Source organism: Cydia strobilella, chromosome 19, assembly GCF_947568885.1.
Source record: "Cydia strobilella chromosome 19, ilCydStro3.1, whole genome shotgun sequence".
NCBI lineage: Eukaryota > Metazoa > Arthropoda > Insecta > Lepidoptera > Tortricidae > Cydia > Cydia strobilella.
Window position 1 is genome coordinate 1363567 of NC_086059.1, and position 26075 is coordinate 1389641.

At 33.0% G+C, this 26075-nt stretch overlaps 1 protein-coding gene across 4 annotated transcripts in view; it reads right to left on the bottom strand.

Moving 5' to 3' along the window:
- Positions 1 to 26075, bottom strand: part of LOC134750021 (homeobox protein cut) — a 209142-nt gene that overhangs the window by 158100 nt on the left and 24967 nt on the right. The window lies entirely within an intron of this gene.

Consider the following 26075-nt stretch of genomic DNA (forward strand, 5'->3'; position numbering starts at 1 on the left):
ACCAAAAAATGCTCAAAAACGGGTTTTCGTATTTAACAACTTTTCAATAATACATTTTAAATATTAAATGCACCTAGTTTTTGGTTATGCAAATAGTATTTTTTCTTTTTAGGTAGGTTCAATAGATATTCGGTATTCGGCCGAATAGTAGGCAACATTCGGGCAAATACCGAATATTCGGCATCTCTAATAAACAGTAATCACAGCCACACTTACCCGTATGTCACACTTATCTATATTTACCTTACATTAAGTAGTTAAAATAATATCAATTCAGTTCAGAATAAGAAAGAGTAGTCTAATGATTATCAGAATTGTAATTTTCTCAAAAATAATTTTGACGAAAATATCAAAATATTGTTTTAACTATTATCATTGTACTGTTTCTATCTGTACTGTTTTCTTACATTTTTCAATTTGCGATAGGCAAAGTTAAGTTCTTAGTGTGTTTAGACATCTACAGTTCTATGACTTTACATTATAACAACACAAAAGTAAAAATACTTACGAGAAATATAATATAATGTAATCCTCATACAATATACCTAGTATGTATGTATGTATGTAAACACTTTATTGCACATAAGACGCCTAAGAAGCACATAAGAAGGTGCCTAGTAGCGGCATTCTAGAGCTAAGAAAGATAATTATAACGTCAACTGATTTTTCGAATTACAATCATTAACGTAAATGAATAAAATTACACAAATACCGAAGAAACTAATTGTAATTACGAAGCACAGCTTGTTTAATAAAAAAAAGTTAATTTAATAAAAAACTGCAACATCATTCGTAACCGGGACGTCACTATAGAATCGGCGCAACCGATTAATCGTAATTGTACCGATTGATCGGAAAATCGTAACAAGAATTTGCGCGGCGCGGCGCGATCAAAGGCGCAGCGTAATTTTGACAATTAAAAAGCTGCGCATCGCGCGCATTGTCGCTCTGTCCTTGGCTGGAATTTCAAATACAGAACGCTCTTTAACCGGTTTGATTTTCGAACGTTCAACTTTTTTATGTAGCATTTAATTTCTCTTTCCAGCCAGTATTTAGATTAAAGTTGTCGTTGGGTCGTAAAATTAGATCTATAAGTCGTAATATCGAAAGTTTAATGTTTGAATTTTAGTGTATGTGCCAAGTGGCTTACCGCATTAGACTAAAATAGCGTAACTCCATCATCTTTAATGACCGTTACGTCATTTTACATACAGAAGTAGCATAAGTCACTCGTTTATAGCTCGTTAAATTTTAGGAGCACATCGGCGACTCTATTTTGTTAAATCGATCTTAAAGAACTCGATATGTTTTTATGGCTCCTAATTAAACCTTATGGAAAAACCATTATAAATCTCGTAAAACAGACAAAAATAGACTTTTCGTCTAAAATATTAAGTACCATAAAATTGAACCGTTTTGACTACCCTGTTACCTATACCTATATTATCCGACTGAATAAGAAAAGAAAGTAATGTCTTTTATAAGCCATAGTTATTGTCAACTGAGATTCTTATGTACTTAAACGATCGCACGAAAATTGTTTATAAAAAAGCTTAATTATTCAAATATGCTCTGAACCATCTCGTCAGGTGACAACTATAACTCACTAATTACTAAATAATATAGGTAATAATATGGTTCAATTGTGTAAGTAATTAGTGACTTTTGGTTGTCATTGTCACCTGACAAAACATACTTTATAGTAAGTGACATAATTGAACCGTTTGTTTCAAAGTAAATTATCGCCAAGTTTAAAGTGAAACTCGACGCTTCAGAATTTTCAGTTGAGCTAAAATAAACTAAAAAATAGGTTACGTAACTTTACTTTGCTACTCAAGTTTCTTTAGAATGCTGTCGTAAGTAACATTATACCAAGTTCCACTTACGTCATTGTGGTATTGTAGTCGCTACAATATTGTAAGGTTTGTGCTAAAAAGAAATTTTACTTAGAAATTTTGTATTTAATGGCATTTGATTTTACAATTTTCTCAGTATCTGTACTTTTTTTTAAACTTTTAAATTTATTTTTTTCTGCAAAATTTTATAAATTTAACAAACCAGTAGGGGCTGCACGAAAATTAAATCAAAACTGTAATAATTGACAATCCATCCATGTAAGTACATCTCTTACGTCTGTTAGATACAGTTAATGGACACATCGACGTCATATTTGCGTAGTATAGGTATAACAAACTATGTCACTTACAACCTTTTGTTCAAAACTAATAAGTTATATCAAACATCAAACAATTATTCAGCAAATAGGCCACAGGGGCACTTTAACATGTCAATTTTTATAAACAATAAAATTAACCAAAAATTACAAAAACCAATTACATAAATATAAATGTCAAATTACACAAAAAAAACTAATAAAAAATATACGAACAACAGAAGTACTAAAATTGTTTAGAGATGTAAAAGTCTCTAGGTGTCAGAGATAAAATGTAGGTATATAATAATAAAAAAGATCATCAAATTATCCAGAGATGTAAAGGGTCTCCAAGACTAGATAATACGTAATTTAGGACTTTTTGGATATATGAGGTCGAGAACCTCAGCACTAAGGGCTTTTAATTCCAAACCTTACCAAACTCGGCTGAACTAGCCAGTATACATTTGGCCTTAAGATCAATATGTACTATGTTTATTGGAGATCTCTATTATTATTATTTTTCTAAACTGGGGGCTCGTTAAACAAAGAATATGAGTCCTGGATGCCAATTGGACCTTAAATTTTGATGTCAAAATGATGCCGTTTTTTCATTCTCCTATGCTTGCTCGCGCCAATACAAACAAGTGCGAGCGAAATACACGCGCGAACGATACTAAATGACATAATTTAGATATCAAAATGTAAGTTCGAATTGCCCTCCTGTTGATCCAATTGTTCGCCTATTACCAGATAATGCCGATCAATCTGTTTCGATTGGATAATCGATCGTTAGTCAATTGAACTCGATTTAGTTACGACTTACGAGTCGCTGCGCTTAATGTATGAATGTCGAGTCATATTCATACGAAAATATTAGTGGAATTGATGTAAGGGTTAAATCAAACGTTTAATTTATAGCAATCAGTCAAACAAAATAATTGATACTCATCAGTTTGTATTTATTCGCAGTGTTGTAAGTACCGAAAAGAAATTGGTACGTTATCGTATATACATTATTTGGGAGTGATTTGACGTAACGGAATTTTTTTTTTCATTATGATATATAATTTTAATCTCGTATTAATCAAAGTAGCTATGTTGAAAATGTGAGCAAAACCTCAAACGTCCTTGACTCATCAAAAATTCACACTGAAAAAAAAAAATCCTAATTTAAAACACGTTCGTTTTCCAAACGACTGACCCAGTTTATGCTAATTATCCTTTTTTACGCGGTAAGAATCAATAAGGCAAATAAAAATAGCAAATCGCAGGGGAGATGTCTCACTTAAAGACGGGACACGGGACGTGATCGGTTTGCGAAAAAAATACTTCTAAAGCGCCTCTTTACAGGTGGGGTGGATTGTAAACACGCTCCAACTTTTTTGTTCCCGTGATTTCTTCTCTGTGGTTTGAATTTCGAACGTTTGAGTGGGCATTCGATTTTGATTTGAAAATGGAACGCTCTTTAACTTTGTTGATGTTTGTTCCGTTAGTTGAAATTTGATTTTTAATTTCGATAGTGATGTGACTTGAAATTAGGGTTGTGAAAATGGTAGTGTTGTTAAAAGGAGAGTTGAATTTTTGGTGTCGCAATACTCACAATTGCTGTTAATTTGAATGATATTTATCAAGACGCACGTTATAATGTTCAAGTAATTAATTTCAAAACGGGAGTCCGGACTCAAAACGCCGACTTAAATGGCAGTATTAAAATACCTTAATTTTTCCGTTTTTTCGCGCGATTCGAACAAAACTGACCGTTTTTGGAATTTTGGCATTAAGAATCCGTTTTTTCGAGTTTTGGAGTGAAATTTTTGAAAGTGATAAGCGCACACTTTTGCGAAATGTCAAATTCTTTGGGGAGATTAAATGTTTTTCCGAATATGGTGGTGAAAAATATTGGTTTAAAACACGAGTCTACCATACAGTTATCCCAGAGACAAAGTAGATAAGTAGTTTTTTTTATGACATTATAAAAACAAAATGGCGGACTGCGACACTTGTTATCGATTCTCGAAATGTCACCTGTTTTTATGCTTCTAGTTAATGTCCAACTAAGCTAAAAGATACATTTAATTAAATTGATTGCGTTATCGTGACCACCGGGATCGAATTCGTGTTTGTACTTTAATTGAAAAAAAAAACATTAAAACACAACAGTAAAACAACCATTACATAAAAATTTATGCATTAAAAAAAATTAATAATTCTAACAGTTCGAGTTCTAGAACTAATAAAACGCTAGCGACATTTGACACTACCATTGTGCATTGTCAAATCAATATCAAATTAAGTTGAGATTTTTTAAAGTTTGTTAATTTAGTTAATAAACTAATATATACAATTGCTATTGGGGCATTAGGGGCATTTTCATGTTTTAATAGTACTTGAAGAGAATGTTCTCATTTAAAACGTGCAAATGTTTGCCCCTCAGACAAATGACAATCGGCTTCTTCTCGCGTCTTTAATCGTGATTAGATTACATAAGAATCGGTTCAGTCCGTCTCAAGAATGTAAAGTATTAAGTTCCTTTCACATTGATAATTCAGATAATATTAAGCACCACAAATTGTGTTATGCAAGTAATTCCCGCCGTTTTATTGTCTATGCTAATTTGAATGTCAAATTAAAAGTAAATTAAGAATATTTTAATTGTTCTAAGCTTTATTGCTTTATTTCTCAATTAGAAAGGATAGAACACTCAATACGTGAGTGCTCTATCCTTTCTTATTTATTTAAATATAGAATAATGTAGAAAACTCTAAAAAAATATAAAAAAAAGGAAAATCACATCACTACCAGATAATTATTAAGAACGTTCAAATTTGAAATAAGTAACCGTCAATGTATTAAATGATTCCATTTTCAAAATACAAAATCACTGGCCGACACGAAAAATTCGATTCCAAATTCGAAATTGAATTCAGTTTTTGTCAGTTATCGGATGATCAAAGTAAGACATGTTACTTTATTGCAGGGGAGGCAGGGGTGCTCGATATATTGACAAGTTTTGACACCCGTCGGTGGTAATAAATTTTACAATGCTCCCCGCGCTCCCCCGATACAGGATGTGCTAAGTTGGCGAGTAAAAGCTTTTTGTAAAGGGTTGATTCAATTAATTTCGATTTTGGAATTTGGAAGTTCGAGTTGATAGGTAAGGAATGTCTGTGTTTCAAGTTTCAAAGTGTCTTAGGTATATTGATTCTTAGTGAGATATATAATAATACACATTTTTAATGGTTGTATAATTGGTATATTATTTAATGAGGTTGATTTGCATATCTCAACGATGCCTAGTATTGATTTTTAAAATTTTATGACAGTTTTCGTACTTATGTTTATAAATAATACCTACGTAATTTATACTAATTAAAGTTACTTTATGTCGAATATGCTTTATTTTAAAAATACCATCGAGTTCACAGATGAATTCAATAAATATTTTATTTGGTAAACAAGTTTGGGAACAAATCAAATTATTTTATGAAATATTTTGATTTGTGTTTTTTTAAGTAAGTAGTCACACTAGTAGTAATAGTAGTAGTCGTCACTATTTCTTTAATATATGACATCTATTACAGTTTTTAATTTTATTTGGTAATTTGATTCATACATTCAAAAATGCATTCTGCAAATAGACCTCAAGAGCTCTTTCACAAGTCAATACAACGATTAAGTACAGTGACATCAATAGGTCCTGTTTTATTGTACCTAATTATATTAAACTTTGTGACTACTAACGTATCTGTTACAAGATCCTTTTCTGAACACCCTGTAGCGCCACACGCAGAGCCAATAAAAACCGTTGGTTTCCCTTTCACACTATTATCCGATTCTTTTGAAGTTGGAACACCGATCTAAATGGAGTGTTTTCGCTTCCTCCTGTCAATTTATGACGTCACGTATATGTCTTTAAGTTCGTAAAAACGCCTAATGGTATTGTTTTAACGATGGTTTAAAGGACTTACATCTAGGCCAGAACTGTAAAAAAATGTGTTGAGGGTTTGATATTTTTTGTTAGCTGTCAGCGCCATTTTTATCGTAATTAGTTCGCAAAATATAGTCAAGTGTAAATATAGTACTGGTTAATAGGTACTGAAATCTGTATCAAAATATGATTTGTTGTACTATGGGTACTAATTAATCCACAAAAATAACACATCACACTATGATGAGAGATAATTTTAATATTAGATACACATACACACACATTTCTATCCGTTCATATAAGACTTTGACGTAAAAAGTAGTGAAAAAAGAATCGTTATCACTAAAGCAAGCAAAAACGGGTAAGACGCAAATAAAACACGCCATGCACCCGTTCGCAGCAGACGGTAAAATTATAAATGAGAAAAATGTGCAATTGATACAAATTGCCTTTGCCATCATCGGACTGGAAACAAAAAAGCGCGCGTTTGAAGGGAGGCGATGGAAACAAGCCGACAAGCAACCTATGAAAACTCCTATCTCACTTAACCTCCAACCAATATTCAACCTTACACCAATATAACAACGTTAAATGTTTAACTGCAAATACTCATGATACGCGGTTTACAAAGTTACGTATTGAAATTAATAATTAATTTCTACGCCGAGTTCGTTCGATGTTTTGTTCTGAATTCGAAATTTAAAAAGTTGTCTCCGTGTTGTCGAACTTTTAGTTTTTTTAGCCTCGATGCCGATTGTCATTTTGATTTAGAAAAAGGGTAACAAGAGGTTGTTTAGCTATTGATGCTTTCATGTCAGGAATTTAGGGACCATTTTTATTTACCATCTTTCCCCAACTTACTCCACATTATTTTGCTATTCGAAACAAATGGATTCAGTTTATTTCTATAATGATTTATTTTGGTAGTATAAACTACTGATTGTCACACATTTATATACATATTAAATATTTATGATATACAAATTCGATATCGTTAAGTGTCGTTTCAAAATTAGGTTATAAAAATCCAAAATTAGTCGATTGAATAAATCAATAAATGAGCGATATCGATTCCAAACGATCACTTATCGAATAAATCTATCGACGATTCGGTTTCACATTACGCGCTCACTATTCAAACTTTGAAAAAACGAAAAAGAAAACTTTTGAATTAAGAACGGAAATCAACCGTCCCTCGCATTTGTTCGAAGTGTGAAAGGATCGATTTGAATGAAGAACAAACTTATTTGTACGTGCGGCAAAAAGTGGAACTAAACATTTTTGCATACGATTTACATAGATTTATTTTGACAGCATCGCCATTTTTAGCCGTTCTGTTAAATTTGCGATTATTGTTCAAATGAAAATAAAAGGCCGAGATTTAATGTAAAAATAAAAGTAAAAACTGATTATTGTAGTGATCTTGATTTAGTATTAAGGTTATCTCACGGGTGTTTTTAAACGAAAACCGATAAAATATAATTTAATTGTTTTTTGGGCACTTAATGAAGTTAAATTAAGCTTTTCGGTATCCCATTAAGCAATCGTAAAACGGTTGTAAAAAGGTTGATACCACTATTGATCGGTGGAACTATTTTATGTAGTTTTTATTGTTATTTATTGAGGAATAAAACCTTTTTATGAATGTCATCGGTTCGTAAGGATTGTGGTCAGTTTCGGTAATATTTTTATGTATTTCCTACGGGTAACCGGGCGCTCTTAATGTATTTTTATTACTTGTTAGGTAAATCGATATGTTTAAAGTTTCATTATTAAACTAAAAACTCGATATGTTATTAAAATACAATTTTAAACAGATTTTTAAAGGGAATTTGAAACTATAAGAGCCGTTTAGAAAAAAAAAATCGAGGTTATAGCCCAAATATTGTTGATGATATGATATATGATGATATTCTTTGCGATGTACCATTTTTACAATTAAATTCAAATAATATTTTTTGTTCAACAAGGAACTTTACTAACTTTACTTCGTTTTACAAATAGGGAACAAATTACATATTTTAAATATTTTTTACTTAGAAATCTGATATGTCGATGTTTTGAGAAACCAACGGGCAGTTCCACTTTCATCACAAAAATAAGTACCTTTAATGAAGTAACCTTCATTCAATTGAACATTTACGATATATAAAATAATTGAAATGCCATAAAGTAAAATTAATGGTACATTTAGTTTATGTCGCCCGCATTGTTGACTACGACGGAAAAATATTTCAAGATGCGTATATGCGTAAATCCGATACTTAGCGTAATCAGATTTATAAAAATAGTGTTATTCATGCATTGAGTTTAATATCAAAGCAATATGGTTATATATTTTCTTTTTTTATTGTGGGGCGTACCACATTATTATAAATACAATCTATATATTGTATACGTTGGCCAGAGTTGATCATCGTTGATTTTTTCATTGTGATTGACATCTGTATATACAATTTATAGATCAAAGCAATATCATATTTTTTAAAATCCGGTTTCGTCTTCACAAGCGTACATTTTTAACTTATGGAGTTAGGGAATGCAAAACTGAATTTTAACTGTATGGAAAAATCGGTTAATAACCGAATATTTACCGAATTTTCATAAAAATAAAAAACGGTTTTGCATTCCCTATATGGTATCAAAATGGGATCATATGTTCGTTGATTTATAAGGTTGAAAGGCGCCCTTCTTTTGAAAACCTACATCTATAGAATATTGTTTTCTATTACCGCGATAGTTACTCATGAAAAAAAAAACTATTTAAAGATAAAGATATGTTGTGTAAGGTAGGTATGTGATAGGTTGTAGATATGTTGTGTGTAAATGGATTATATCGAGTCGAGTATAATCAATTTAAAATACATCCCGACGTTTTGAATCCTTTACATCGTTCGTGGTCAACGGGAAACTGATACGCAATATAATTCATATACATTTTTCTTTAATTCCTTTAGAATTAGGACTAGATATATTAATATTGAATCTGCACTTCTGAATCTAAATATGGCCTTAGGTTATAATTTATATTAATTATGAAATGAACGTTTGTCAAGACTACCTAAGCCGTTCCTTCTTCCTTCTGCGAAAAATCATAAATCGTGTATTTTAGTGCCGTACTATAATTACCGTTTTTAGTGATATATGTATTGACTTAAACTATCTTTAAAGCTTAGTAGCTCGTAAAAAGAAATATACCAGTGAGTTGTCAGCAATATTTTAAACAGATGCATGAAAATCAATAAAATATATTTAGAATCAATTTATATTTTTTTTACAAAGAGTTTGGTCATACTCATAATGTTAAGCTAGCAAAAGAGACATAAAAAACTTAATTGAATAAATAGAGACAATGTCAATGAAAATTATACTCGTCAACTATTCCACGAAGTTAATATGAATTTTCTAATTAACAAATTTATACAGATCCCGCGGAAAAATCCACAGGAAATATCGAAGCAATAAAAATGAGACACGACCAATAAAGCTGAAAATCTCATATCGGAATGTAGAATACGATATATCGCAACAAACCGCCGTTAAATCACACGAAATGCGCGGATGCGTATAAATAGGAAAGCGATCAGAACGAGTGACATTCGTTAGGAACGAGAAAAAAATCTATAAAAACTCATAAAGTGGTCATAAACACGAAGGAGGTAATAAAAGACGGTGCGATGTCGCTCAGCTGTCGCGGTTATTTTCGAACTTCGAACGAAATCGAACATCGAACGAGGGGATCGCTGAGATTTTAAAATTGGAACGGTTTCAGTGTGTGATATTGTTTTTAATTTATGCGTTTGTGTTTCTAGAAAAGGGTGATTGAAGGACTGTGAACTTTGAAAATCGAATGAAATTGATTAGAACGACGTTTAATGTGTGAATGTGAGATACTCTTTACAATACATTGAATGTACCTACTATTGTTGTATCAACTGCCAGTGTTTCTAGAAAAGGTACAGGTAGAATAGAATAAAATAACGTTGAGAATTATATTTATGTTTTCGTTTTTTTTTCATACTTTAAAGTATTTTAATGCGATAGGTCATCAGCAATAATTATGTACCTACATCAATAACGATTATTGATGTAGGTACATAATTATGGCTTTGATTTCATTGTACTTACATCCTGATTTTCCAACTCACTAACATAATTATGGCTCTTTCTTATAATTGAAATAGTGAGTGTTTGGCCAGTGTTGATTCTAGAATATCCTAAGAATACACATTATAATCAGACCTGGAGGTGAATTGAACTGGTAGATGTTGCAATGTGCACAAAACAGGGTGCCGAAGACGGAGGATGGAGTGCGAAGTGAAGGAAAACAGAAATCAGACCTTGGACCAGAATCCAGGGGTTACAAAGGTTCACCGGGCTGCTTCAGAAAGCAGCTATGATGTGTGTGTGTTTGTGGATGAGCGAGAGCGAGAGAGAGAAAAATATCTTAGAAAAAATGAGGTATTGTTAAGGCAATTTCCCCAGTTTTCAACATTCGTTTACTACGGTTTCCGCCCAACGCCCAACGAGTGCCAAGTGGGTGAGTGTCAATGGAACAACGTATTTTCGTTCTCAAATTAAATTTGTGACTTGTGGAACGGTAAAAAAAAATATTTCGTTAGGAAACCGATTTTGAAATACCGATTGTTTTATGATTCGGTGAAATTTTTGTGATTTATTTTTTAGGTTTTTCGAGTACTTTTACCAGCGGCAGTGCTCGCAATTTTTTTTTGTTTATATGTGTCCCTCATATGTACATGTATGGACATAACTTATTTATGGAAATAATATTGCCGTCGGTTACCGCGATAGTTATTAATGAAATAAAACTGCTTTATCGCGTATCGCGTATATATATCTTTACTTGAAAATAGTTGTAATGTATAACGAGCTTTATGAACCGGTTTTTGCATGTATAACCAGCCTTAAAGTTTATAGTTTATTATGTTTCATTATTTTTGTATGTGGGTACATTTGCACATTGTAGTTTTTCCTCAGTTACCCGTTGACCACGAACGCTGTAAAGGGTTCGAAACGTCGGGAATGTCGGGATGTATTATAAATTCAATATACGCGATATAATCCGTTTTCATAGATTTATTTTATTTATCTAAGTTATGCATCATCACATAATGAATACATATATATATATATACCTCCCACTGCTGGGCACAGGTCTCCTCAATATTTAATTCCTTTAATTTTCTTCTCAAATGTATGCAGGTTTTCTCACGATGTTTACCTTTATCTAAATAGCAACTAATAAATTAAGTTTAGATTTTAGATGTAAAGAAAAAGTACTTCTTATAGAACTCTAAGAACAAATTAAATTATTTTCTATGAAAATATTTTAATTTGTGGTTTTTCAAGTAGACACACTACTATTTAAACTATAAACTGAAATAAATATCATATACGAAGGAAAAAATGACCAAAGCCTCCAGTTCTTATAGAACCCCTATCTATCACTGGTCGAAAATATCACGTACAATAAAAATAAAGAAAGAGTTAAACCAAGATAAGTCTGCAACGATTTTGATAGCATACGCAGTGCGTTATTTTAAACGTCAAATTTCTATGAAATTATGACGCTTAATAACACTTGCACTGCGTGTGTTATCAAAATCTTTGCACTTATCTTGGTCTAACTCTATTTTAGTTTTAAAGTAGGCATATTACAATGCGCTTATGAAAGTCAATAACTCGCCTAAATAATTACCGCCTTTTCTTCTGACAAAGTGGGCGTGCCAGAGTTTAATTCCAATTCCGAATTAAATAGACGTGATAAAAAATATCTTTAAATTTCGAACATGATCCGATTCGAACACATTCCAATTGTTCTATTTTCAAATTTGGGATTCGAATGTTTTGATACGATTTTATTTCACTCGTTGATAGACACAACGGTGGCTATTTATTGCAACGGGTCGTTGTTGTTGCATTCTGTTCTGTTTACTTCTGTTTTCCTGTCATCAGATTTCTCAACGACTTTTGACACAGATTTTTATAAGAATTAGGACGAATTTAAGTGTTTACCTGTTTACAGTCTACTGCTAAAAATATACAGTTTAAAAGGTAGCATAAAACAGTATGGGTTTATATGCGACACTTTAAAAAAAATATCTTTCGACGTTAGTAATGGAGGGATGAGACTGTATCATTTAGGAACTTAAAGCGAGATATCGAACTCGATATGGAAAAAATATGAACTTACTATGCAAAAAAAAATAGAGACAACTAAAGTTAAATTTTTTGCTTTTAATTTGTCCGTCACGCAATTTGCACGAATCTCACTGTTATTAATAGAATTAATGTCATTATATTTTGACTATTACCTAATCTCCACTCCCACATATTGTTTACAAATCGACATTCCATTAAAAAAAAACCGTTTAATAAGCCGATTTCATCAGCATTGACGCGCAACGGCAGCCGTTCGAAAATCGAAAACATTTCAAATTTAGAACGTCTTCAGAACACAACTAGAATCGAAAACAGCGATTAGTTTAAGTGTCAGCGTTCGAACTTTTAAAAATATGTCGCCTGTTGTGTGTATTCTGATTGCCTACCGAGCGTTAGCGATTCTAACGCTTAAGCAAAACCAGCGTAAACAAGACCTCGTGACACATTATAATTATATGTAATCGTAGAGCTTGAGGAAGTTAGTTTATATTAGACTTCGACTCGCTTGCATTTTGAGAGCGATTATAATAATATCGAAGTTTTAAATATAGAAGAATGCGCCCATTCCATTCGCTTTACGATGTTTGTCAGTTAATGATTTCGGTTGAGAAATTGGAAAATGGCGGCTTCGACCATAGACAATTTCTTTTATCTTCAAAATGACCGACTGAGACTATGGGGCAATCGCAATGTGCCATATAAATTAAGATGATGTGGGTAGTTAAAACTATCAAAAAGTAATCCGAAGCATATTGACTCACTTTTTTGTGGAAAAGGAGCTTCAAATAAAATATCATAAAAAAACCTGTAGCGTGAGGTGTTTAATTATTTTCAGAAAATTCGCTGTAAATACAAGCACATGAACATTATTTAGACTAATAAATTCTACTAGGAAATAATTAAAATGAAAACCGAAAAGAATGTAGCTGATTTCAAAACATTTTTTTTTAAACCACTTCCATGCAGCGAAAGAAAACCTACGCCAGATGGTAAGCAAATGCCGTAACTTACGAATTCTGTTCTACTACTAAAATCTATAAGTAAAACTTGGATTAATCGATAACTAAACCTATAAATAGCCACAATTAAGTAATAGTTTATCAAATCACCGACCGACGGCGGGTCGCCGGTACAAATCCCGACGTGTCACCTCGAGCGGGCATTAAGTATTAACTCATCAAGATTACTTCATCAAAGGAAATTATTGTATTACAATTTATTCAATCCTGTAGCTTAAGGAGGGATCTGCTCACTGTTTTTCGATCGAGTAGCATAAAGGACAACTCACAACGTTCCGGGTCCGGATCGAGGTCACAGAATAAGTAATAGTATTATCATACAGAACGGCCACGCACCGCCCCGCCCCGACTTGAATTACCTCGCCCCGCGACAGCAGATTGACGGCCGTTTGCCGGCCGCTCAGTACTATTTTTAAGCAACTTACACTATGACGCATGACGCGTGTACAGACGTGCCGTTCACACATAGAAACGTAAGTGATTTTTGATGTATAGCGTGTCCGCCCTATGCCGAGGTGTCCGATACTTCGTCTATGAAAGCACATAGACATAGTATATACAAGTAGTTATAGACGTGCCAACGAGTGACCAGCCAGCGTGCCAGCAGCATAGGATTTTTTCTCTTTCACTCTTATAAATTTCGGTATTACCGATATAATACCTATGATGCCACGCGGTCGGTGATAAGGACAAAGCATGGCACTATTTTCTCTTTCCTCTTATAGGAATCGCAATAAGACTATCTTTCTCTATCAAAGAGTGTCAGGCCCTTGATGAAAGCATCACCGATCACCCATCATAGATAACGATGTGCCGGACATTTTTTTTTTTTTTTTTAATTTTAGTTTTAATTTTTAGTTAAGAACTTACTAACAATGCTATGGACCTATGAGTTGGCTGAAAATAAACGAATTTTTTTTTTTTTTTTTTTTTTTTTTTTTTTTTTTTTTTTTTTTTTTTTTTTTTTTTTTTTTTTTTTTTTTTTTTTTTGGCCCGGACCCGAATCCTTCTAGCATGAGTCATTCTAAATTATATACCATGGAAAAATAATCGACTGTGTTCTTTCTGAACCGTGCTAACCAAACTTAAGTAGTCACTTGTATCTTAAGAAAGCAAATAAAGAACTGATACTGAAACGTTTGATTATTTCAAAAAATATGTACGCCTAGTTTCCCTGTGTATTTTTTATGGCATTTAAATAAATAATAAATAAATATTATTGGGACATTCTTACACAGATTGACTAAGTCTCACGGTAGAAGGCTTGTGTTGTGGGTACTCAGACAACGATATATACAAATACTTAAATACATAGAAACCATCCATGATTCAGGAATAAATATCTGTGCTCATCACACAAATAAATGACCCTTACCGGGATTCGAACCCAGGACCATCGGCTTCATAGGCAGGGTCACCCACTACGCCAGACCGGTCGTCAAAATTTGCATTTTGGCATTTGCCCTTGATTAATTAAATGTGTCTAAAATCAATATACACCGTGTTTTTTTTCCCGTTAATTTTAAGGGGAGATTCTTCAGGTTAAATAAAGTTAATTTCTCTAAGAAACTAGTGTTTTAACTCTTACGGTTTTTGAGATATTCAATAAATAAATTTAATTGCTAAACCTGCTGTGTAAACAATTCTTCATTGCCTCCAAATTTTATTTATTTTTTAAGTTTCGTCAGTAAAGAGTTTTCCATTGATAGCTATTCACTACAAGAAGGTTACTGAGGTGAGTTAGTTTGACAGTTCCGACATTACCTACTTTTCTTTCATTATGTGTCACACTAACTTTTACGTAACTCTAAAGGACCTTTTACGATGCAATATTCATTTATTTTGTATGAAAATGGAATAAAATAGTTTTTTTCGAATTTAACAAAAAGCAATATACCAGGTAGCTTCTATTAATGTACCAAGCAACGTGTCGAATTTAACGGAAATCAAAAAAAACACGGTGTAGAAACTAAAATTTTGCGTTAGCACATTCAAAAAAATTATTCTAAAAAAATATTTGACTAAATGCCCACGAGCACACATGTGACGTTTTCAAGCAAAAGGTACCACATTGTCGCTTGTCGATAAGGTTGATTTCTGATTGAAGCTATATGAAAATAGCGCCTTACTGACAAGCGACAATAAGTACCCTTTTGGTTGAAAATGGCACATATGATGACATGCTTACTTCTGAAAATTGATAACTTGACAGTTCACATTAGGTTTCACCGCTGACCTACTGAAATACCATTGTTTAATACTAAGATAACTCGTAATTTCCTAGACATTTCCCAGACAATGCATACATAATTGCACCGTTAATATCTGCGTCACGAATTCGAATCATGACGTATACTGTTGCAAAAGTCGCGTGGGGTGTATTCTCAAAACGTCGACAAAGTTCAGACGTATTCCAACTCGTAATCGACTTCGAGTCGACTTCGACTCACCACTAAAACGTGATCTGTATAGATGGAATCATATCAATTGAGCTAATGCACTTACCTGTTTACTCAAAGAGTCTCAAGAATACAATGCCATTGAGTGGTAAACCACAAATTAGGATAACTACCTCGTAGTAAAAGCAGATTATAACCGCCTTGAAATGTTAGTATAGATTAACGACTCTATTTTTCAACAATACGCTACAAAATACACTAACTAAATAATGGCTAACATAACTTTATTTGCATTTTACAACAGTCGACACCCAAAACTAATGCACTCTGTAGAAAACCATTTGTTACAACATGTTTTTAGACCATTTTAACCCCATTCAACAAGGAATAAGGTTAAAAATTAAATATGCATGAAATGCACTTCCAACTTATTTTGTAACTAGTTGGCGGCTACGAGAACAAAAGCAGATAATAGTATTGTAATAATACAATGCGTTTGTTAGTACAGGTAAGTGCACTAGCTCAGTTGATATGATTCGATCTATAACTAGCGTGACCAGAAGGCAGTACCCAATGAGGATTATCTCCACTTCTGGCAAAAAAAAAGTCTACCGCGAAAAACGTAAATCGGAATGTCGTTATCTGCCTCTGTATCTTTCGAATACGCAAGAGTAATAAAGGCAGATAATGAAATTTAGATTTTCCCCTGGCCCCTGTTTCACAACTGTGACAATTGCCACGACAGTGATTCGCCGTACATTGCAGGTCCAACAGATAAATAATTGACACTACGTACTGTTCTTACTTAATTTACTTATCGGATATGCACAGAAAATTTTCAGTGTCAGGTGTCAATTGTCAGGGTGGTTTTAGGAGACAAAACTTGCATATTGGTTTCTATGAGACCTAGACTTTGCTGTTCAAATGTTGTTTAGAATAATTCTTAAAGAACATGCATGTTTCCGAACTGTGAGAGCGATCTAAACATTGTACTACAAATAACAAACTTTAAAATACTGAACACAAACTAAAAGTCATTCCAATTTCGAACTTATTCCATCGTAACAAAGGTGCAAGGATAGATAGATAACGGCAAAGTTATGTTGGTGAATGTCGGTGGCAATTCTACAAGGAAAATGTCATTCAACATGTTTGACTGATCTCTATCGATGCATAGGGTTGGCAAAATCGTGACTGCGAATTATTTTTGATTGAAATCGTGTTTTGTGTTTGAAGAAATTACTAGTTATCGTTATACAGAATGGCCCATAAATACATTGCCTGTTTTTACTGCGGTATTTTGTTGATAATTAAAAAAATTGCGTTAGTGTATCAAAGATAAAGTATTCTATTTTAAAGACGTTACGTATTGCTTAATTTAAATTTTGAGTGACATTTTGTAAAAGAACTTATTATTATTAGGAGCTTATAATGTCTGACTGCTGGGCAAAGGCCTCCCCCCACTTAGACTCATTTTTAAAGGAATGGCCAAAGACTGCACAGGATCGGGAAGACTGGAAAAGAACTTGTAAGAAAAATATTCCTTAATTTTTTTCAACATATTTTTGGGCTAGCCATGATTGTTCTGACTAATAAAAGTTAATATCACTCTAAAATTTTGCGTTTAAAAGAGTGTAAAACACTAGAATGTCTGATGAGTAGTAAACGAAATTTGATGAGTGACGTCATAGTTCGTTTATTTACCCCAATTTCAAATAAAACTTCATAAGCGCCAGTATAAAAGAAAATTATTGTATTCGTAAATAGCGAGTTATTTTTAAAAGAATGCGTTTATTTATAACCTAGACAGTTTTTATGTAGCCGTCAAATACTGTATTACATGAAATTTCGCAAGTCTATTATTATGATGGACGTACTCCTAATATCATACACGTGTCACGGTCATCTCAAATTTACGTAAAAACTTTTACATAAAAGATTATTGTTTTTCTTTTTATAATTTGTGCACTGCGAAGATTTTTCAATGTTTTCTTCAATACGAATAACAATTGAATTAAAATGGTGTGTTTAATTTTTAAAATATATATTTTATGTGTTAACAAATATAAATGTATGTTCACGAAGACATTTGTCATAAATAGAAAACTATCTGGATTTCTTTTCCACGCAAGCCCCATATTTGAACCGATTTCGAAAACCAATTTGCATTTTTTTAATTTTTGATAGGTATAGGATACACATACTTATATTATATAATGTAAATTTAATAACAATATTTGGTGACTAATTAAAATAAAGGGTTTTAATCAATTAATTGCAATATTTTTATAAACATTCTTCTTCTATAGGCTTTAAATACAGTTTTAAAATTAAAAAATGCAACTGTCATTCCAACAAGTAGCAACACTGATCGCTTTCAACGCGTCGCACGGTGGGAGCGGGAGCCATTGTTACGAGATACGCATCGCCACTGCTCGTACTAATGTGTATGTCGAGTGCTTTGGGAATAGGGGCCTATGGGTCAATTCAGTTCAACAGGTGAATTTCAACGACCTATAAAACCTAATCCTGATTTTTTTATCTTGATTTTTTGTATTGCCGTTGGCATACAAGCATACGGCCTGATTGTAAGCGGTACTGTAGTCTATGAGCTTTTAACTGGAAAGGTGTCACATGTGCAATGTTAACACTTTTAGAAATCTGTAAAAGTGTATTATTCTCTTTTTGCGGAACATGCTTTAAATAAAAAAAATCACGGTTTTATAGTTGAAATACTCCTTAATTAACTCATTAAAAAGACTTTCGGCTTCATATCCAAAATCAAAAAGACCAAACGGCGTCCAACGCGTTCGACATAAATTCAAGAAAGTTATTTTAAACTTTACACCTACCATCAATTCTAAACTAACATTAACGTAAAATTATCGTAAATCTCAGTCACCATTACCGATGCATCGGTATCAATCGATTAATCGTCACGCATCGATTATTAATATACGTCAATCGATTAATTGGTAACTCCTGGGCGCGCGACGCGCAAGCATTCCAATTTCGAATTTGAGAAATTGCAGCGTCTTTATCTGATTATTCGAAATTTGAATTCGGAACTTGGAATTTTAACTTAATTATGAAACGTAGACAGCAGTTATTTTTAGACACAATTTCTATTTTGAAACCCGCATAAAACTATAAAGAGTAGGTAATTTGATTGTGACGTCACATGCTAGTGTTTCATATAAATTCCATAGTAGCAAAATCGTATTATCAGTTCGAAAAAAATACTGATTTGACCAGTAGTCAAATACCTTATTATATTAAATGTGTTTGTATATTCACTGCCAGCATTTGGCAGTTATAGTTTTCATAATGTTAGTTTAACACTTAAAGTGAAATTTTATGATATTGTCTTCGGTTACTGAGTAACTACTCATAAAATAAATCTTATGTATACGGAATATATCGCGTATAATGAATATATATACTATTTTGTCTACTATAATTATAATAGGTAATAAATAAAATATAATTGTCGTCGGTTGATTGATTTCGTTCGATTTATTTATTTTATTGTATATATCAAACGGTTAGTGCCTTTATATTAACCTTTTTATATTTATATTAAAATTGCTAATTATCGCGTGCGTTGAAATTTTATAGATAATGTATAAATATGTGACCTTTTAGAACATTTAATTTAAAAAAAAAACCAGTGCGAGTCGGACTCGCGCACGAAGGGTTCCGTAACATTATGCAAAAAACGGCAAAAAAATCACATTTTATTTAGTTTTTAGTTTTTGTTGTTTTAGCGGTAACAGAAATACATCTGTGAAAATTTCAAACTGTAGTTATCACGGTTCATGAGATACAGCCTGGTGGACAGACGGACAGACAGACAGACGGACAGTGGAGTCTTAGTAATAGGTTCCCGTTTTTAACCTTTGGGTAAGGAACGCTAAAAAGTAATACTATTCGATAGTGCAGTCATCGATCATCATTAAGCTTAGTATCGATAGATTGCGTGACTGGAAAAAACATCGAGTTCTACTCGTATTATTACGTTACGTCGGAGGTATAGATTAAATTACAGAATTATTATTGAAAACTATAATGCAAAGGTGCAATGGTTGTCCATCGCAATTCAACGTGGTAACGTGGCTAGTGTGATGGGCACCTTTGCGCCAGGGACAACTCGGGGGGGACTTTTTGACTAGGCTTAAGTTTAGTCTTAAGTTGTTATTGAATTGTTTTTTTTTGTTATACTGACATTTATTGAATAAATATCTAGGTCTCGATAAAAAAACTATAATTGTTTTTAAATTCTCTATACTGTCTATTTTATATACAAGATGATATGAATATATATATGTTATATACAAGGACAGCGATGGGCTTCTTTAAAACTATTAATACATGGGAATTTTCCACTTCAATTAATAAAACTGTGGTATGACTAACCGTCAAATAATTTACGATAATTTGGTACCATTTTCTACTGAAAAATTACTTTGCCAGACTATGTGTACTTACATACATTAGGACGGTCCTTATACATAAAGGACGATTGATTAAAAGGACCGTCCTATTTATAGGAATGAATAGACTAAAATTAAACATTTACACATGCCTTTACAAAGTCAGAAAAGCTCAGCGAATTAGCTCAAGTTCTAATAAAACATTATTAGTTTCACTAAAGAACTGAGATTGCTATACTCATTAACACGAGGGCGCTCATTTTCTTTCATGAACTGCATAGGATATTGAAAATTTCCACATTGAAGCTAGTGTGATCATTTATGTGTATGTGTGTGTGAAAGAGAAGTTTAAATTTCGAATGCAAACCTTTTTTATAAGCTGCCAGTTTTGCGTGCTTTATCTATGTTTCTCATAGTAAAACGCATATACTAAATACATAAAATTAATACATACAAAAACTACCGCCTAATGAGGGTCAACACACCATAAAGCATTAACATTAATATAATTATGAAAGAACTTAAAAATCGATTTAACATATCGACTCAAAAAACCACAACTCGTAAAGGCTTTAATCGATTGTTTCGTCGATTATCGTTAAGCGTCGATTGAGTTAAGCCGTAACGACACGCTTCAAGTCGTTCTATTTTTAAAATATCGTAACCGCCAAAAGTTTTTCGGCGCTTACGACGTTTTGTATTAAGAATTATATTTGAACTTTAATGTCGAACCTTGTAGAACATTAGTTGCTCACGACTGTTCTGGAAGGAGTATTGATTTATTTTTGAGGAAATGTGTTTTTAGCACGTCATCCATTAATTACATCACACGTTTAGAGGGAGGGGGTCAAGAAAAGGTGACATGTTGTGACAAGGGGGAGGAGGGGGAGTCACAAACTTTGTGACTAGACGTCAGGGTATCCCAATATAGGACCGGCAATAAACTCGGCGGGACACATCTTTTCAAAACATTACATCTTATAATTAACATGCATTGCGATTTATGCTTTGCATCTATCATCCCGAAATGTTTTTAGGATTCCGTACCCAAAGGGTAAAAACGGGACCCTGTTACTAAGACTCCGCTGTCCGTCCGTTTGTCTGTCTGTCTGTCTGTGTAACTCTGGGGGTAAGAATATTGTAAACTCGAGTCTAATTAATTATAGACTATTTAATGTTTATAAAATCTCGCTTACCCCCCTCGTTGCACAATGTACTATTCAAAAATAGAACAGAACGTTAATTGCAAACTATTCAAAAACTTAAAAATCAATCGCGATTTACCGCAGCCCGATATTCGTTCGAAACTTTTCACAACAAGTAATTTGGCGCTAGCTTTTATTCCAACTTAAACCTAATTAATTGACATGAAGGTCGGCATTCGAATAACGTGATCAAGTTAGATGAGAGTTTGCGAAAGCTTACAAATTTCTCTAAGTCCCGGAATGCGATCGGTTCCCATAGCCTTGCTTGGGTATTATTTCAAACGCTGCTCGAATGCTAGCGATATGAAAGCTCAAAAAAGTCTAAAATAATGGTGATCTCCAAATATACATAGTTGTTATTGGTCTAGAGGCCAAGTTACTTTGGTAACCCTTTCGTCTTCACTGCTTTTTCAAAGTTCCCATTAGCTTTATACAAAAGAATGTGTCCCATCTTTGGCAAAAAGTCGCGTGCTTTCCCAGGCCGGTGTCAGGTCGCGGCATAGACATAAGGACGAATTCTTGTTGTTTTATTTTTAATATTGGCTGATAGATGGCGCTGTATTGTGCTGCATCGCGCTAACAAAGTTTTCCCGTAGATTGTATAAGATGTGCAATAGGCAACTAACAAAAACAAATAAAACAAAATAACTTGGTTTATTTTATCGGTTTTTTATCTGACATGCCACATCGACGTCACGTCTTCATAATAAGAAGTAAAAAGGAAACTTGAAAAGCTGCAAGTCCTTGAAAGTCGGCCTGCAGGTTTTAAATTATTCGAAAATACTTATTTTAGAAGAATCGGTGAGCAATAATTATCTTCGAATGCAAAAACGCCGCCTTCACCTCAAACGAGGAATTTACCAGACGCCAGGCAAAAACTTAGCCTGTATTTAAAAATCGATTGCAACCAAAAAATTGTCACTGACAAATGATTTGAACGCCTTGCGGTCGAAATTACGAATTCAAAGATTTGAATTCGGAACAAAAACCGCCATTAGCTTTTTTCGGCTGTCGATTTTCGGGGCTAATCGGGTTTTTTGTCGAACGATAATCGATGCCCACTAATTCGATTTGCGCCCCTCCCACCGGACGGTAGGCGTGTATCTATCGATCGTCTAGCCGGATCGTTAAACAAATTCGAATTTTAAATCGCGTATCGCAAGTAGCTTTAAGCCGTTTCGATAATTTGTATTATTATTAAAATGAATCGATTGTGGTCATGGACCGGCCATTTGAATGCCGCTAATGTTATTTTAATGATATTTTTCACAATCGGACGATCATCGACGGTTATTAGGCTGGTGGGAATCGACTCAATCTAGCGTGTTGATTATATATCGATTATTTTACATCGTAGCGAGTTCTGCAATCATTTCATGAATCATTGCTAGCCGTGGGGCCCGTGAGATGATACGCTCAGTATTTTTAAAGATGGCGGAAAGATTCCATTTGCTTATTCATAGAAACAAATAAAACTTTATTCTTTTCTTTAAATACTTTATTGTTACTTGATATTGCAATGAAAATTACATTTATTATAGTTTATTACACTATCTGCTCTGTTTTTCTGTAACTCGATTTTAAATTTCGATTTATAAATTCGAGAACCGATCAAATTTGCGTAGCTTTAAAATTCCTATTAACGGTTATTTAAACTTACGTACTAAATTCGAAATCACCTGTCGATTGAATCGATTATACGAAATAAATGTTCGCGATTTCAATCGAGTCGTTTTATAGGCTCTAATTGTTAGTTTTATAAGAGCACTGCTTATTTATTTTAAAAAGGGCTTATGCGACATGATTTTGTTTATTAAAATACGTCTTTTTTATAACAGTTTGTTTATAGGATGCTGTTAAATAGGGTTTTAAAATACGAGATGGGTGGCTTGAGGTCCATTTATTACTATTGGTTCTGATAGAAACCTATAAACTTTTAATGTTGAGGAAACATTCGACTAAGAAATTCAAAAGAATTTGTAAAACTATAATATATTATTATTGTTATGGAAAATTAAATTGAGGTTTAATATCTAAAGAAAATTGCGCGATTATAGTTCTTAATACTATATTATAAAGTCGAAGGAACTTTATGAAAATGAGGTGTATTGCAACTAGTAATTTACACGTAGTAAAAGTAAGTATTGCGACTAAGAATTAATCACCGTTCAATCATTTCAATTAATTTTATTTTACCTCAAGTTTATTCATGTTATTTATTTAATTAGCAATCGTTTGCCTTTATTTGTCATTTTAACTTATGTATTTATAAGAAAGGGATAAAACATAATTTGTGTCATTCTCAACCAAAAGGGTACTTATTGTCGGTTGTCAATAAGGCGCTATTTCCATATAGCTTCAATTTGAAATCAACCTTATCGACTAGCGACAATGTGGTACCTTTTGGTTGAAAACGTCACATTTAACTAAATCAGGCCCGTAAAGTTTTATGAAGTATATCCGGTAATAAAAATGTCGATTTAAAGCAAGGCAATACTCAAAGAAACAATAATATCAGTTGTTTACATAATTTTAATAATTATTAATTTATTAGCAAAACTGACCATACATTTCGTATCGATAGCAAATTCGTGGCACGGTATATGTAAATTCAAAAACGGAACGTTTTTAATCATCATTCGAATCGATTTGTTCTCAAAACCTCTTATCTGCCGTCTTTGAGCGTTCGAAATTAAACTTTATTTATTATCAATAGAGCTTAAATTTGTTTAACATGGTGGTTTAATAGTGAGTTTGGGAAAATTGTTTCTCTATTTTCTTAGTCGCCAGTACAATACTATCTTCAGCCATTCAAACGTAGTATCTGCGCGCGCATCTTGCCTGAATGAATATTTATTCCGCTTTTAATCCCTATTGTTCATATTTTACTCGGGCAATATCGGAATCGTTTTGAATTTGGAATTTGACGTTGGCGGTTTCAATTCCGAATGCGATTGTGTTTTGTTTACTATTGAGAAGTCAGTGTACTTACAGTTCAAAAAGTTTTCTATCTAGAAGTAACGTATTTTCATACAAGAGTCGAAATTATATATTTAAAAATAAACAGTACTGTATAATGTACACAAGTACTCGTACATAAACATGTTTTTACCTATACATTATCAGTATAATAGCTACAATAGGTGACACTTTAGTAATGATTCTTGATCTGTGGCACTCTGATTGCTGTCACGGTGTCAGCCATGTTAATTACGCTTGACAGACGTAATGGGCGCGAATTCAATCTTCGTATCGATTAGCATTGAGAATTACATCGATAATTTACATACGCGTTTGGCACATCACTGTTATTGTCAAATAGTGACAGTATATTTATAGATGTTTTAATTTTACTTTTTGTCGGTTTCGGTTTAATTATTATCGCTTTTGTTTTTTGTCTTAAGAAACTTAATTTTTCTTTTTTCAAATAGTTAAACAGATCTAAGTTATGTCACTTGTCACGTCTATAATTTTTCCATAAGAAATATAAAAGTCATGTTATTTTTACACAATTAGGGATTATTTAAGTCTACAAGCCTAGCAAGCAAGCAAGTAGTAAGGTTTTGACGACCGGTCTAGCCAAGTGGGTATATAGTGATCCTGCCTGTAAAGCCGATGGTCCTGGGATCGAATCCCGGTAACGGCATAATATATTTGTGTGATGAACACAAGTATTTGTTCCTGATCCTGAGTCATGGGTGCTTTCTATGTATACAAGTATGTATTAATTTATATAAGAATGTATATCGTCGCCTAGCACCCATAGTACAAGCTTTGCTTAGTTTGGGGTTTGATCTGTGTAAGATGTCCCCTAATATTTATTTATTTATTTTACAAGCATTTTAAGCAAGTCGATTCGTGATGCATATTTATTTGATCGAAAAAAATATCGACACATTTTTTGTGCGATAAGCAAAGATAAAAATTCTACGGTCATCTTCAACAAGTTTTTTAATTGTTCCATTCAAATCGATGTTTAAATACGTACTTCCTTTGTATTTTGTAATTTCCTGCTGCATCTACAGATAATTCTGCATTAAATAGATACAGATCTGAATTGAATAATGTCGTAACGTAACGATTAGTGATCTGATATTAACATACGGAACAATAGTCTGGTAGAGTCGCATGATAGAACAAATAGACGAAGAGACAGACACACCTACACACTCCTGTAACGGCCATGATATGACATAATGCTAATTATATGGTTGACATTTTATTAGGCTATCTCAATGTTGGGCAATGGACTGATTTACATAAATATTTTGTTTTAGTCTTATTAATCATATTAATTGTATTCTTTTTAAAACTATTTATAAATTTTCCCGGGTACGGTAAGTGTTTATATTAATTTTTCGCTCTTAATTTTTCGTATGGTGGTCATAAATCGTGATTTACCTCAGTCGTGACAAAAACGCAAAAAAACATACAAAAAAAATCGTCAAAACTACAAAATCCATCGCGACGAAAATCACCAAAAATTATCATTCGACAAAAAATCGATAAAACCAAAGTAGTCACAATCACAACCCTATGTTGCAAATTCGAAAATTAAACCGAAAGACGATTCTACCGTAGCCACGGATGTTAATATGTGACGTTGATCAGATATTAGCATACGAAACAATAGTTAGTTAAACAATAGATATAATTGAGGTGGTATCGGTCGGAATCGTTCGGTAATTTCCAAGGGTCCCTCAGGTTAATTGCAGTTCTGTAAATTGATTTCGTATCGTCCATAGTGTTGTAA